At 52.2% G+C, this 15,623-nt stretch overlaps 1 long non-coding RNA gene across 1 annotated transcript; it reads left to right on the forward strand.

Moving 5' to 3' along the window:
• The first annotated feature begins 923 nt into the window (after nt 1–923).
• LOC110364080 (uncharacterized) lies at nt 924–3,627 on the forward strand. The gene is made up of 2 exons (XR_002422579.2): nt 924–1,229; nt 1,766–3,627. It is a non-coding gene; the product is annotated as an uncharacterized LOC110364080 (long non-coding RNA).
• The last annotated feature ends 11,996 nt before the right edge of the window (nt 3,628–15,623 follow it).

Genomic DNA, 15,623 nt, shown 5'->3' on the forward strand with positions numbered 1-15,623 from the left:
CGCTGACACGTCGAGAATGAGCAGCTGGAAGAGCTGCTTTGTATGGGCTCGGTGTTTGAGGCTTCCAACTTGCACCCTCTGGTCAGCAGCCAAGTGACTTAAGTAATTTTTTGCCTTTCAGGGCAAATTTTAAGTCCCACATTTAAAAAATGCTTTACAAGAGCTCCCTGCCCATTAGCGCTTCTTGCTGTTGATCTTAAAACTTGTCAAGTGCTCGGAGAAACCTGCAGAAGACAGATACGGGAGAGCAGCCGCGTGTTCCGCGCAGCACGGCTCCTGATCTCCTTCCCTCGTTTGGTGGGTTCGCTTTTCAAAGGGACTCTGAGCCTGCCAGGGGAGACACAAACAAGTACGTACAGGTATCTGTGGGTGCGAGCGAACGCTGCTTCCATGCTGAAGAGAATAAAGGCATTTGAAAGCTCCATATTCTCTTTCCTCCTTCAGAAAGTGAACTTACAGACAGAGAAAAGTAATTACCCATTCCGTTTTAATTACCAAGAGTAGAATTTCTTCTTTTGATTTACAATGCATTAAGCCATTCAAACAATTCTCCACAAATTACATGGTCAAACTGAACCTGAGCAACTGATCAACCGGTGACCACCAGCTAAACCAGGCAGAAAAGAAGTTGTTCTTCTGCTGTGTCGCTGCCTGGGGACCAGTGCCAGACGGGCTTGTTTTGGGAAAGAACTGACAGTTTTCATTCCAAAACAGCACCGTTTAGAGATGTGTTAGGGTAAAACTGCCGTTGGTCAAAGGAAAACCTTTTCAAAAGCTCTTCCTTAAAGCCTCGCTGTGTCAGGAAGTTGTGGTGGTTAATTACAGCAGTGCAGCCTGTTGGTTGCAAGCCCTGTTGTGAGCAAGCTGCTCCGTCAGTGCACACCTGGGACACACCTGGCTGGGGTTTGGGTGGTTATACCGGTTTACCTGCCTTTGTACCAACTGGTGTCTGTGCTCTTCTGCAAGGAAGGAGGAAAGCGCTACACAGCTGCTGCACGGTGAATCCAACGCGGACGCGGGCCGGTCCCTCTGTCCGGGAGCTGGAGCTCAGCGCTGCGGAGGAACCCACGGGAGCCCCGGGCGGCACGGAGCACGTCGGGATCCGCTCACCGTGGTGCCAGGCCTGGGCTGTGTGGGAGCCGAACGGGCACACGCTGTGAACACCATTGGAATTCAGCGAAGGTCCTTCCTCTGGCTCCAGGTGTCTGTCTTCACACCCAACTCCCCAGGTAAACTGCCGCGGTTTGCCCTTCCCTGCGATTAGACGTTACGATCAGAGCCATTTCCACCACATAGCTGTGTAAGCGTATGGATCCTCTTTCCCCTTTACGAATGTCTTCTGCCTGATCCTTTTCTTTCCATTTCAAAAATGGATTAAAAGGCTCCTTTTAAGAAGCTGGAACGTGTTTCCAAGACTAATGCAGCCCCAGCCAAGTTGTGCTTTCATCAAGGCAGTTCAGTCTTCACCGCGACGTCTCTTAGGCTTATTAAGTCAGCGTAGTCTCCTGAGGGATATTTTAAATGGGGGTAAAATACCATATTAAGCAGTCCAGGAACTCATTTGATTTAATTTCATTTGTATTTAGTTTCTTTCTTTGTCTACTCTTCAAAGAAAGAAGAAAGGAAGATTTGGAGGTATTCTAAAGATGCTCCTTTTTTAACCTTTTGGGGAATATAATAACTCAATGAAGCTGTAATCATCTGCCTCTCTTGGCACTCACAAAAATCCACCCTCTTCTCTTTCTACCTGCTGTCTTCCATTCAGTTCTTACCACACGTTTGTGAGCCGGAGGGGGGGACTGGACCTCAGTGTGGGGGATCCTCTGCTGCCCTTCCTCTGCAGAGCCTGAACTGCCGTCCAGTAGCTCAAGTGCCGCATCTGAATTCAACGAGCTGGATGGCGCTTATCTACATTTCATGCAGATCAGCCCAAACACTGGCCCCTGGCTGCTTTCCAGCCCAAATTAGAGGTCGGCCTCTCGCACGCCCGCACCAGCGCGCTGGTGGACTTCAATACCTGCTGAACGCACACGCGGCTCTGACAGCTCACGAGCTGCCTGAACTTCAGCTCAGGGCGCAAGATCCAAACCAAGAACGAGCTCAACGGCAAAGCTGTGCCCTGCGCAAGGCCGGTCTGCTCTGAAGGACCAGAGCTTTTTGTTTCTGGGGCCAATGACCAGTTCGTCCTCAATCCCGAGTCTCAATCTCTCTCCCGCTCCCGTTCCCGACCTGGGTGCAGCTCGCTCTGTGGGCTCCCGTGTCCCCAAGGCTCGGTGGGACCGCCGGGTGACAGAGCACGCTCCAGCCCTCCCAGCGCACAGGGCAAACACATGCATAAGGCATCAGCTTGGGAAGGAGGAAAAAGATATGCTGCTCTAAACTAATGCACTAAATCACCTGCTGCTCTGTGCCTCAGTTTTCCCAGTTTTGCCTATTTAAGCTCTTTGTTTAGCCTCTCTCCTTACATGTTTGTACAGCGCCAAGTGCAGAAGGTGCCTGCTTTAGCTTCAAGTGCTGAAATGTTTCCATAGAGCAGACAGTGACTGTTCCGTGCCAGCGTTTTCATTGCCAGGATCCTGAGGTTTCTGCGCCCCTGGCACGACTGACCTCTCCCCGCTCGCCGCTTCTGCTGCCGGGCTCCGTCCAATGACTCTCCCCATGCTGCTGTTCACGTGTTGCACTCACATCCTCTGCTGTCACCTTCCAGCCGCCTGGACGCCTCCTCATCTCAAGTGTATTTCAGCCTTATCTCTATCAAAGCAGAAGGGTAGGGGAGTCATCCTCATTCCCGGCTGCTCTTCATCGGCCTGATCCATAGGAGGCTGAAGCCGTCAGCTCGTCTCAGCTCTCCCCGCTGTTTCAGTGAGCTGCAGACGGGTCTTCTGTCAAGAGCACCGAGGACAAAATGAAACTTGCTTTTTTTCTTTTTTTTCCAGGGCTGCACATTAATCTCTTCTCAGCGTGCTCAGAAATGACTGTGTGTCGTGTTTCATTTCAGACTGTCACTGAGTTCCCCAGTCCCCTTGCAGAGTCCTCCTGTGGCAGCCGTGTCCAGAGGGTCCAGATCCTGCGCCCTGGCTGGAGCGCTTTGCTGAAACGGGGCTGGTCTCCAGTTACCCCAGTGTGAACAGGGACTGGGAGTCACTGGTGCCACAGCGAGAAGGTAGTTTGGAATTATCTAGAAGGAGCAGCGGAGCAGCTGCTGGTGCTGAGCGAAGGGGCTGTGTGGGCTGAGGGACGAGGAAGGACCTGAGAGCACAGAAATGAGGGTGGGCTCCCGGCGGCTCCCCGGCCGGCTGCTCACCCAGCGCATCCCAGACGCCGCAGCCTGAGCTCTCTGAGCGCCTCCTGCACCCTGCGCTGCCGGGGCTGCAGGCGGTGGAGCGCGCACGGGGCGGCCGGGACACGTGCGCTGTCTCCCTCGTCTCTCTCTGCAAACAACCATCTCAGCTGCCTCGCATCTTTTCTCACTGTGGCTCTCTGCGTTCTTCTCTTATTTTCTCCACCTGTAAGCGGGGATTAGGGCCATTTATTCCTCCCTTCCCTCTGTACAGATCTGTCCATTCCCTGGCCAAATGGATCACAAGCAATAAATCCCTGAGGGTCTCTCAGTGTTTTTACCCTGGACACAGGTGTGTCAGCACCGTGGGCTACAGAAAAGCCGGTTTCATCACAGGGCAGAGCGAGGCTTTGCGTCCTCATTTTCCATCCTCAGGTTTTCCAGTTTTTACCCAAATCCACAGGGTTCTGTTTATTGTCACCTGGAACATCTGCTGAATTTTCTACATTGATCAGACTCAGAGCTGCAGAAAGCCATGGCAAACAGCCCCGCCGTCACGATGACAGCGAGAGCTCACTGCTCAGGCGGCGATGAAAAGAGGTGACAAGAGAGCTGAGTGCACCCAACAGCACCCGCAGACACGCACATAACTCTGTAATTACTAGTATCATTGAAATGATAGGTATAAAGACCTAGTTAGCAACGGAGCAGGATCATTAGCATAAAAACTACAAGCACAAAAATGCACCGAAATGACAAATACAAGGAGGCCGAATGAGATTTGCATTAAATTAGTGACTGTGTGCGAGATGCTATTTAAATGGCAGGTGACTAGAAAATTTCTTTCCCTTTTAGTGTGAGAGGCTGAAATGTTCATTTTCATGGTAAACAGTAACTACACATTGATTTCTGGCTTTAAAGCATCTCTGCAAACAGCACTCACAGCAAGTGGGGTTGGAGGCACCGAAATCAGGAGTCACTTGCCCTACGTGTCTCTGAAACTAAGCAGCACAGCTTGAATTTCTTCCATACACTCGTCAAAAAAACTGCAGGGACACCGACAAAACCTGAGCACCCCGTGTCTGGGGTGCTCGGTCAGTTCACATACACTTATTTGGGAAAGTGATCTGATGAAATACTGCGAACTAGAAACACGTGTGAGAAGGAACATCAGGAGCTTGCGGGGGAGAGGAATAGGATCATGTCTAACAAGTGGTGGATCAAGACTTCTCCAGCAGCTTGCAGGTCCCATTTTTGATAGGGAGCTGATGGTTTTAAATTAAGAGGAAGATTCAGGCTGGACATGAGGAAGGAATTGTTGCCCTGAGGGTGGTGAGAGCCTGGCCCAGGTACCCAGAGACGTGGTAGATGAACCATCCCTGAGACACCCCAGGCCAGGCTGGACGGGACTCTGAGCACCCTGAGCTGGTGACGATGTCCCTGTCATGGCAGGGGGGCTGGGGGGCTGGGGAGGTCTTCTCAGCACAAACCATTCCACGATTCTCTGATTCACAGAATTCAGAACTAGAGACTCCATGAAAACCCCGTCTGCCTAGAGGCTAAATTATCTCCAGCAGAAACAAACTTAGCTGTGCAAACAGAAACGATCAGAGCTTCGGAAAGACTGAGTCTAATTGTACAAAACGGTGATTAAGACAATTTCCTCTGGGGATGCGCCGTTTCCTTCCGAAAAAGTGACACTGGGGCAACCTCTAGTGGAGGCTTCGGCAGCGCCGGAGTCCAGCCCAGCAAGACCTGGCTTAGTGCTGTGTGCCAGACCCAGCCCCGCTCCCCAGAGCCCCCACTCCTCTTTGTAAAAGAGGTGATGTCCTCCAAGAACAGGGGTGGGCGCCGCCCGGGATGGGCCCCGCAAACATGGCAACGGCCACGCTATTGGCCAAATAAGCATTTTGTCCTTCTGGCCACCATTCCTCAGCTATTTAAGGGCTTGCTTCTGTTTTTCCAGTTCAGTTTTCAGAGGCATTTCGGGTCAAGTCCAAGGGGAAACTCACTTTGTCTTTAAACAACAAACCCCAGAAAACCCCCCCGGCCGCTCTGACGCGTGTTTGGGAGGCAGCTCCAGAACCACTGTAACACGGGGCTCTGAGCACAGACACGAGCCAGAAGCCAGACAAAAATGATTACTGCTGGTTCTGTTCTGTTCTGCTTTATGCTAAAAGACTCGAATGATCAATGCTGTGTTAATAAATTTCATTTGGCTCATTTAAGAGATGACTTAGTACAGGAGGGAGTTTGGCCATGACCAGTAATGAATTAATAACTACGCAAGTAGCACATTCCCTTACAGAAATACTTCATACTGGCGTAATTCCTTATTCCAAGGGAAACGCAGATGCTTTGCGGGACTCAGCTTCTTTTTCCTGGGTGTAGGTGCAGCTTTGATTTGGAGACAGGTATAAAGTGTCGTCTGGCACTCGGGTTCGATGGGGCTCTGCTGCCAGAGCTGAACCTCAGAGTCAGGAGTTTAGATCCCAGCTGGCCCGAGTCCTCCTGTTGTGTTTCCTCGCTAATGACACTGATTTCCCTGCGCTTTGCAGCGTGCCGTCCTGAGCCGAGAGCTACAGATGAAGTTTGTCAGCTCTGTTCAGTCGGATCGCAGGAGCTGCTGCCTGGCTGGCGTTTGCATTCCAGCTTCTTTGGCTGCTGGCCCTGAACTCCTCCAAAAACCAGCCAGCCCTGAGGATGATGCTGCAGACGCAGCTCGGCTGGGATGGACATGCTGAATGCCCAGATCTCGAGTCACTGCAGTGCTGCCAGGAGGCTCGTGCACGCTGCAGGGATCGTGCTCTTGACCGGGAAGGGGTTACGCTGACCACCCGTGGTAGTGGCTGCTCCAAGCATCTTGTGCCAGCACTCCAGCAGCAGGAGTTGCTTTTAAATGAGATTTGTTCTGCAGTAAAGAATAGCAGGCAGCACGCCAGAAGCAGCCAGGCAGCGCGGATGAAAAGCGGCAAGAGCAAAGTGGCTGCGAAGCCCGAGCGGGGAGATGCTTTGGCTTGGCAGCGGGACGGCCGCGTCCCCACCGCGCTGGGCGCCCGGGGGCAGCGTGCCGGTGTGCGCTGGTACCAGCAGGGCTGGCGGCCGGGCAGCGAGGGAGACACGTCTTCCGCTCCATCAGTGTCTTCTGTGCTGCGAGACGAGCTTTGCTTGGTGTTTCCTTCTCTCCAGGAGGACAGAGGTCTGCCCAGCACCACGTCTCCAGCAGCAGGGATGCCACGGGCTCTTTACCCACTTGAAATACATCGGTTTTGCTTTCAGTTATAATGTTTCCTCTAGCACTTAAACAGCAGTTTCCCCGCCGCAGCCCCAGACCATTAATTCTGACGCTGTTGTCAGTAACTAATGAGGATAATTTCTCCCCACTTGCCCCACAACAGCCTCCTCTCCAGTTGCAAACCGCGCTCCTGCCTCCGTACACTCATCTTTTCTCCAGCCTGAGCCTGCCTGGCTCTCACAGGCCCAATTCTCAGAACCTTTTCATCATTTTTGTGGCTCCCCTACCAATAAGTGCTGCTGTAGCTTCACAATATGCATCAAACTGTAGTAACTCATGGAGGGCAGGAAAGCACCAAGCTAGTTCCTTCGCGCTGCTCATCCTGGGCCCTGAGCAGATCTGCTCTGCGGACGGTGACACCGGAGCGGGCCCCATGGGTGGCGGGGGACAAGCTGTGCAGATGGAGCAGGCAGCGCTGCTGGTGCAGCAAATCCCGTGCGCGAGGCTCAGAACACGGGGAAGGCAGATGAACGAGCCTGTGCTCTGCGGGTGGCCCTGGGAACGCCCTCTGGGCTGCTCTAGCTGGGACCAAGCCAGCCAGGAATGACAGAGACGCTACTCCCGCCACCCCACGGTTATTTCCACGGTGGAACTCGCGCTCCCTGAGTATCAACGTGTGCCTCCAGACAGAGCCCTATGAACGGGGTAACTGCTGCCCGCAACACCCAGCACCAGACGTCCCTCTCTGGTTCACAGCAACTCCCACCACTGATTCCATCCCACTGGTGGCCAACTGGACACAAGAGTTCCCCCTACTGAACAACAGGGTTCCCTCCACCTTAAAACACAGGGGTCAGAGCTCCAGCAGAGATTAGTGACTTCAACAAAACTACGATTTTGTAGCTCGGAGCAACTGGGATCTTCCCCAAAAGTCCTTTTTGTCCCCATGTCCCCTCTACAGTGTTAGAGGAAACAAAACAGGGGGCAGGTTTCTGATTAAGATGCACAAACAGTTCTATTCAACAACTGATGCAATAAATGTGCTGAGTAAAATCACTGCCAAAGCTCATTGCGGTGCTTTATGGGGCTGCTTTAAGAGTGCGAAAAGCTGTTTGCTGCATGTTATTAAATGATGAAAAATGCCAAGCTCGCAAACAAACTGTGCAACAAATGTGGCTCAACTGCCTCTAGTGAGAACATGATTGAGGCTCTGTAAGTGAGCTGGCAGAGGGAGAGAAGAGGGGAACTTCGTACCGCTGGCACGCTGTGCTGCAGCGATTACGGGGCAAAGTGACCCCAAGTAACTGCAGAGCTGCCACCCAGCCCCACTCCCATCGCGCGACTGATCTAGAGAACAAGTACAGAGAGCACTTCGCCAGCCACAGCCGCAGCCCAGGCGCTTCACATCCTAAATCACGTTTCTCTCCGCCGTTTGGCAGCCGATGTGCAGCAGCACGATGCGGAGCCACGCGACATGCGTGAATGTACTGCTCTGGACAATGTCACCTCCCGCGCTGCGCCGGGGACGTCACAGATCTCTCAGGTGGCTCTTGCGGCCCGGCAGCACGTGCTGGGCATCTGCACCTTTGCTGGGGGGATTTGCACAGAAATCTGAACAACCTTCCACCTTCACTTGGATGGCTTGGGGATGAACATATTATCTTGTACCTTTGCTATGAAGGGGGTGGTCGTTAGGCGGTCCTAGTTCCCCAAGAAGGCCATAAAAGCAGACTTTTAGGATGAGAAATGATTGCACATCCCCCAGGGAGCGCAGAGCAGCCCGGTGCCCGTTGGGGCGATGCTGCGGAGCCGGGCACCACTCGCTGCTGAAGCCGGCCCAGTCCCACACCCGCCTGGCCAGGGCTTGGCTACGGAACCTGAGACTCAACTGCCGAAGCAGAGGGACAGTTTCCACCCACTTCACGGCCTCCCCTCGATCCCGTGGTGCCCACGGCTGACGAGACACAGGTGCAAATCAAACACATTCCCGTGGGGCAGCGAGGAGTGCGGGAAATGGCGTTTTACCATCAGCGAGCTCCCCGTGCCAGACGGAACACTTACTGAGCATCGCTGCGAAGGAGCCATCTCTTGGCATCCCACACTCGTGAAAAGAAATCCCTATTAGCTGAAGAACAACCTTCTGTTAACAGCCAGCTGGGTATGGTGTATTCGTGTTAGTCAGCGGGCAGCACCGCTTTCAGTTCAGATCTATATTCACCTTGCTCTTGGGTCACTCAACCGAAACCTGAGCTATATGGATCAGAAGGTGCAAGGGTGTTCTCTGCTTATCTCCTGCTCATGGTCCTGGGCTTGTTTTCCCTGTGCTAGCTAGAAAAAAACGACAATGAAGAAAATCCCCCTGTGCACAGACCAAAAGCTGCCGTGAAGGTCTGTGTGAAGCAAGCAGTGCATGGCTCTCCCAACGGCCTTCCGATGAGGAAGAAATCTTGCCCGTGCTGCACCGAGATAAGCCGCCATGCACAGGTCAATGATCTCCCGCCCCTGTGATCCAAGCAGGACTGGGGGACACAACGATCTCCAGAAGCAGCTGCTGGGGCCTGGACACGTTTCACACGCTGCTCCCGTTCCATGAGCAGCGAAACCTCTGTGCTCTGTCGGGTCGACCAACGTGCAAGAGGGAAGATAATGGAGAATTGTCCCTATGGCTCAAGGAACCAGACAGACCAGCCAAAGTACCCGGAGACCGCACAGGATGGGCTACCAAATAACCGAGAGAGAAACACCAAGCCCTCTCAGAGCCTAAGACATTTCTCCTTTCAAACCACAGGGCTTCAAATTTCCCTTCATTTTAACATAAAGGAAGAAAACTCTGAGATATCCTCCTTCCCCCAAATATACACCTTTTTTATTGGCTTGGACTGAAGTTATTTTAGTTTCCATTCCAGTTGTTGAGCCAAAAAAGTCAGTTACTCTCCATGCTACAGATCACCTAGTAAAGCTGCATAAATTGTCTCTTACCTCAGCACCTAATACCACGTTGCAGCTAAGCGCATATTAAAAATTAGACAGGTGCTAAATGCAGCTTTAATGTTTGCAGCTCTGTGATGACCCCCTTCCTGCTCTCCGGTCGCCTCCCTCTCCTGTGCCGGAGCGAGGGAGGAACGGCTGCAGCGCCCCATTCAACACTGCAGACGGGGAATCCCCCGGCCTGGGGAAGAAATCCCCGCGGGAAGGGCCGCGTTTCACAGGCTGGAGCTGCCAGGCAGACATGGAGATGCCGTGAAGACAAAGGGGCTGATTCTGCCAAGCGCGGCCTTTCAGTTAGAATCCTGCATAAAGCACATTTTCTACCAAGAAATGGCTGCGAGCTGCGTGCAGTATGCTATCTCAGATGGGAACAGCTGCTGCAATTTCTTGGTGCACAAAATGGGCTGTAAATTCAATGTGAATTCAGGTTTACGGGTTAGGCTACTGCTTTAATCTAGGTGGATATGGAGCCCAGAGAGCCCTGGGGTTAACTGAGGTTTCTGGGGTGTTCTCTGCAACGAGAGGACCACGGGTGCCCAAATCTTCCTCTTGGAGGATGTCCCTGTGTCCTGCAGGTACCGCCTGCCCTGCACCCCCTGACGGGAGAGGCTCCTTCCCCGTACCCTCGTGTCTACAAGCGCAGATGCAATCCCAGTTTATACTCGGATGCAATCCCAGTTTGTACTCAAAACTGCCCCCAACAGCTGCTGAACATCAAGGTCAAGTGATTTATGTCCCCACTCACCCTGTCTGTGCACAGGGCAGGACTGAACCCTCTACAGTAAAGCCACGAATTTTACATCAAATTACATTCAAAGACACAAAAACCCACCCCAGACTGATTTCCAAACGCCAGATGAAGCTGTTGCAGTAGATAATCACATTAAAGATTGAGGCCTTGGAGAACGTTGACTCCTGGAGCTCGGCCCAAGGCCCCAGAGCAGCTGTCGGGACTCGGGGTCCCACGGGACACGCTGCGGAGACCAAGGAATCTGGCAACTGTCTAAAGCAGGAGCAGATTCCTGCGACTCAGGACGGGCCTGAGGGCCAGCGCAGGAGAGAAAATGAGCCCTTTGTTACTGGGAAATAAATGAAAAGAGAACAGCCTAGACTATTTTTGTATTTGGAGGGGTTTCATGCACTTTGTGTCCTGAGGCTTTTACAGAAATGGATTATTCCAAGCATTTTGGGAACGGTAATACACCAACCTATGGAGTCCCGCAGTAAAGACTTAATTTGCCATTAAATGCTGTAGTTGGCTTTACAAATTCCACAGAAAGGCTCTCGCTCAATTCTACAGCTCTCCAGAGAACAACAACTTCATAAAGCATTTTTCATCCGGAGATCTCAGGGCACTTTCCTTTCTGAAGAGAGATGTGCTCGCGATGCCGGCGCGACGTCCGCACACCGGGCTCCATGTCCAGCGGGATCCGGGCACGGGTGCGGGCGGCCCCGGGCCAGGAACGTTCCGGAGACCAGGTACTGACCCCAAGGCCGAGCTCGGCAAAATGTCACAGGCCTCAGCACCAGCACCAGCGGACAGTAAGAGAGGGAATGTGGAACCCATGTTGTCCCGTTGACCCAAATTGGACAGATCTGCCTGGAAACTCTCAGGAAAAAGCAATAAATGCGTGGGCGCACGCTACGGCGGGCAGGGACAGAACCGCTGCAACGTGCGCTGTTCAGCAAGGACCTGGGTTTTGCAAACCTCCAAACCGAACTGCAGACAATGATTACTTAGCAGGGAAAGTAAATGGGTATTTACAGCCACTCAAATACAAGACAGGATCATCCCTTTCTTCCACAACTTAGAATTAGGAACCTTTTCCCAGATAGCTGATTTATTAGTTAAAAGGCTTTTTCCCCTCGTGAAAAGTGCTGAAAGCAAAGGTTCTGATGGGGACTTCGGGGTTTTGAGGAGAAAACCCTTGCAGTGCCCACGTTAGTGCTGGTGAAACACAGTGCTCACGGCACCTGTTCCTGCATTTCACTTTCCTTCTAAAGAACCGTCACATCATTTATACTAAGGGTTAAAACCAAAGCACTCCTAAAAGCAGAACTTGCCAGATGCTGCGTGATTTCTACTTTGTTTTGTGGGAAGTTAAATTTGAGTTGTTGTTTTTTTGGGTTTGTTGTGAGATTGGTTTTGCAGTGAGATTCAGGTACTCCGCACGGCAGGAACACGACCAGGAAACCTGCCCTCGGTTCAGTTTAGTTCTTCCCTGCTGCACCCCAGCCTCCCATGCGCAGCCCCCTGGGAACAGGCCAGCCACAGCTCCGGGAGCTTCTGCAGCCAGAGAGCGAGATAACCCCCTTCCCCCCCGGGCCCAGTCAATGACCGCAGTGAGACTTGTAGATCCAGTGTAAGTGCTGAGCCCCGCACAGCACACGGGTACGTGGGGCTGTGCACAAGGAGCATTTGCTTTCAGGTCTTGCTGAGACACGCGTTCAAATGCTGTCCGACAATAGCAGCAACGAGCTCACTTCTAAGCCGGGTTCATTGCCTTCCGAACACCTCTGAGATATCGACAGAAACGTCAATATTTTATTTTTAGTTATCCTTTCAGGTGCATGTCGAGAGTGACGCTGGGAGAGCAGGTTTAGAAAGAGGAGCTACCGAGAGCCTGAAAACTATTCTGCCATTGAAGATTGCTGAAAGTGCTTGAAAGTTTCTGCAGAAGAGAAACCATTTATTTTCCAGCTGCAACACCAGCGTGAGAAACCCAGCAGTAAGTGGCTCCAAAATACAAAGGGCTTGTTTTGCTCAGGCCTTCTCAAAAGAGTACTTAAGGCAGGAGCCGGTGGGTGGCTGAAAGCTTATCGAATAACTGCAATACAAGGCATATCTGACAACATTCACAGCACAGAGCCGCTATCCTGGCACAGCCAACCCCGTCCCCTTCTCCTCTTGGCCCCAAAAGTCCTCGGCTTTCTCACCCTGGCAGAGTCACCCAAGGCACAACTCTGAGGAGTCTCATTAACACTCTGAATTTCACACGCCAACCCCCGGTCACTTCCAGGTTTGTATTTTTCATTATTTCTCATTTTATTTCTAAAGTGCTTTGGGCAAGAGAAAACAGGTTATCGCCTCGAACGCCAAACGCAGGGCCCGCAGCCCTGTCCAACGCCACAGCGGCCCAGCCCATCGCTCCCCCGGCCCCGCGGCCTCACTGTCCCCTCGCTCGCTGCCGTGGTCCCTGCCAGAGCGACGGTGACAACGCTGCCCCTGTGAGCTGCGGCAACGCGGCTTCTCGGGTCTTCTCCAGCACAAAGAGAAAAACAAAGTTCATGTGTGAAATGGCCCCAACAAAATTTAATATAGGAGGGATATAAATGAGGCATAGAGGAAACAAAACCCAAACTATGGAGAGGTTTATTGCTATTTTATCTTCCAGAGTGGAGCAAAAGGACGGATCAGCCGGCAGTGCCGGTGGGCAGGAGGAACTGGGATTTGGTACGTTGCTCAGGACGTTTCAAGACCAGATCCCAGTTTCATGCCAGAAATGGAGAACTCATGGGTTTTTAAGAGCAGCACTGGTCGATCACATTACAAACTCCCACATTTAATTGTGCATGCCTACGAACAGACGCAGGCAGGGTGCCAGGACTTCTGTCTCTGCAGAAAAGTCTCTGGGCGGTACCTGTGTATTTTCCACCCATCATTTGCCACAGGCTCACAATGTTGTTTTCTGTCTCGCGTAATTTTTAGGGAGCTAATGGACAGATGGAGGCAGGATGATAACGTCAGCTTTTGCTACCGGACAATGAAATACTTTTCTCTCGAGCGCAATCGCAGCTCGAACGGTAGAAGGAGAAACGCTATGAACTTACTGCTTCCATATGCTCCACCGAGTGACCAGCTGGCCTGCGGCAGGAGGTCACCCGTGGCTGTGCTTCGGAAGCATCGATGCTTCTGTCAGTTGCTTTTGTGCTGGCTGTAGCTCCAGAGCTGTGAGAACCACAGAGCAGTTTGGGTTGGAAGGGATCTTCGAAGCCCGTCCAGTCCAGCCCCCGCAATGAGCGGGGACGTCTTCAGCAGCAGGAACAACAAGGGACTTGTTCTGGAAACATAACAAAGCGTAATGATGATATTCCGGAATAAAAGGATGGAACAAAAGGACGGGAAGGTTTGAACCCACGGCTCCTGCTCGCTCAGCTGGCGCTGCGGTGGGACCGCGAGCCCGTGCAGAGCTCGTCACACCGACCTCACACCCCAGGAGACGGGTCTTTACAATCTGGTTTGACCTAATGGAGCCATTCTTTCCATAACAAAATCACTCTTTCTGACACACGATACACCAGCCTCAGATCGGCAAAGCAATTCCCGGAAAAGCCAGGAGTTTGGGCTGGTGCTGCCCAGTGCTGTTCGCACACAGAACGCTCCGCGGTTCGGCTGGCACCAGAGCGGCAACGCCACCACGCACACGGCCCGCGAGACTCGTGCTGGAATGGAGCAGCATCTATTTATGTGAGTGCCTCTATGGAACGCGGGATGTCTTTGTAAGAGCACAGATGTTTCTTTGTATTTTGCTCAAGTATTTTCTTCTCCTGAAAGGCACTTACTCTGGGCCAGTTAACAAGACAGATTAATTCATGTGGATCCTGCAGCAGAGCAGGGCTGTCGGCGCTGGGGAGACAGCTTTGATTGTATTATTCCCTATTGTCAACACATGCACTTTATAATAGATTTATGGCTAATAAAATCTTTTAGTAGTAGAGGGTCCTTGAGTTTCCATTTTGAACCTTTGGCCCTTGCTCAAATCACCAGCAGATGCAGGCATTAATAAAACCAAACAGCACATGGATACTAAAGAGGCATATGGCTGGGTACTCACTAAAGGCAGTAAAACACAGGAGAGGGATCTTTACAATCTGGTTTGACCTAATGGAATCATTCTTTCAATAATAAAATCACTCTTTACTGACACACGATACAGCAGCCTCGGATCGGCAAAGCAATTCCCAGAAACTTCAGAAGTCCAGGTTGGTGCTGCTCAGTGACACGTTTCCATTTGAAAATCTGAGGTGAATTCACAAACAGGGACTGATGAGGAGAAAACCGAACTGAGGCTAAGGAAGCAAACAGGTGTAAAATAAAGACCAGGCTTTGCACAAGGCTTCCTTCTGGAATGGCCTCTTCCCAGCCCGCGGCTCTGCCTGAGGTGCCTCAGGGATCCCTCAAACCTGCCCTCAAATTCCAGCCACAGATGCTTCAAACCATAGACCCTGGGTACCATCCAACCTCCTGCTGGGCTCTCTGCTGACCTGTCCTCACCTGCCGTGTTACCAATAAGCTGTGATACCAGCAGGCAAAGCAATGAAAAAGCTCCTTAAGTGACCGTATTCAGAAATCCAGGCACTTTCTGCCAGTGCCAGGTGTGCAGCACGCAGGGAGCGATGAGTCCAGGAACAGAACAGAACAGCAGCTCTGGTCACAGGAACAGAACAGCAGCTCTGGTCACCAGCGCGTGGACGGGCTGCAGAGAGGCATCCCCTGTGCCCATGGCCAGCAAACCACGGCATTTACAGCCGAGCGCAGGCTGGAGTCACATCCAGCTGGACACGATTCACACCTGGTCTGGATTCACACCCAGACTTTGCAAAGCGAAACCGCGTGCGAGGAGCAGCACAGAGCACCGCCAGCGCGCAGAGCACGCTCACCTTCTGCAGGGGCTGCTGAAATCGTGACCCTGGACGCGTGCCTGGGACTCGTTCAGCAAACAAACAGCATTGCAGCCAGATGTGAGCAGATGTCGGCGTGAGCTTTGCTCTGCTATTCACTTTGGGTTTGATGCTGCTCTCAGCAGCATCGACGTGGAGACCTACGGGACAGCCATCCACAGCACAGTGCCGGGAGCAAACAGCTCCCAAAATGCAGCCTGTTCTTTCTGTCTTTACGGGCAGCAGAGGAGCTCACGCCGTGACTGGCAGGACGAGCCGGAGCACGTGCGGTGGTTCCAGAGCAGGGGCTGCCATGCACATCCACTGTACTGCTGGAGAGCTGTGTTGCTAATTAAACCCTTTCTCCTGATTATTTATAGCCCTCTATTTACTGGCTCATTGATTTTAGAGGCCATGTTAGTTTTCTTTTTTACACATCTCTCTGAATGCCTAGATTAT

Source organism: Columba livia, chromosome 26 (genome assembly GCF_036013475.1).
Source record: "Columba livia isolate bColLiv1 breed racing homer chromosome 26, bColLiv1.pat.W.v2, whole genome shotgun sequence".
Classification (NCBI taxonomy): Eukaryota; Metazoa; Chordata; class Aves; order Columbiformes; family Columbidae; genus Columba; species Columba livia.